This window comes from Octopus bimaculoides, chromosome 2 (genome assembly GCF_001194135.2).
Source record: "Octopus bimaculoides isolate UCB-OBI-ISO-001 chromosome 2, ASM119413v2, whole genome shotgun sequence".
NCBI lineage: Eukaryota > Metazoa > Mollusca > Cephalopoda > Octopoda > Octopodidae > Octopus > Octopus bimaculoides.
The window spans coordinates 110,145,264-110,146,199 of NC_068982.1; positions in this window are offsets into that span (position 1 = coordinate 110,145,264).

A 936-nucleotide genomic window follows, 5' to 3' on the forward strand; every position below is an offset into this window, starting at 1 on the left:
CCACCACCACCACCACCACCACTACAACTATAACCACAAACCCCAAACCACCGCCGCCACTAAAACACTCCATCTCTCTCCATTACATTCAAACCATTTAACATTATAAAACTCCAAAACTAACAAGTCTGCTCCATCCACAAGCCTTTATCCAACATTAACCCCTACCCAATACCATTACGATGACCACTACCACCTCTATCCACCACTGTAACCACTACCACTGACACCCCCCCATCACCACCACCACCACCACCACCACTACCACGATCATCATCATCGTTATAACTAAGTCTAAGGTCTGCAAGCACACTCTTCGTTATCTCCACCACTACTACTACAACTACTACTACTACTCCGACTACCAGCATACCACCACCACCACCACCACTACTGCTACGGCCACCAACACCACCACCACCACAACCACTACTATTACTGCTATTACCACTACTACTACTACTTCTACGACGACGACCACCACCACCACTACTACTACTACTTCTACGACGACGACGACCACCACCACTACTACTACTGCCTTCTCTGTTATTATCCCTCCCCACACCCTCTACTACAACCACCATAACACTCATCACTAATGCCAATATTACTGCCACACTACTACTACTACTAGTACTACTACTACTACTACTACTATAACTACTATTACTACCACCACTATCACCACCACCACTAGTACTATTGCTACCACTACCACTACTACAGTTGCTATTACTAATTCTATCGCATTATTACCACTACTACTACTACTACCACTAGCTATCAACATCATTATTACACCTACTCCTACCCCGCAACTTTGAAAAGAACAGTTAAGTGTACGGTGTATGGGAGGAGAAAGGGCTGACACTTATACAGGAAGACCCAATAACTGTGTTGGCGGCGGCGGCGGCGGCGGTGGTGGTGGTGGTG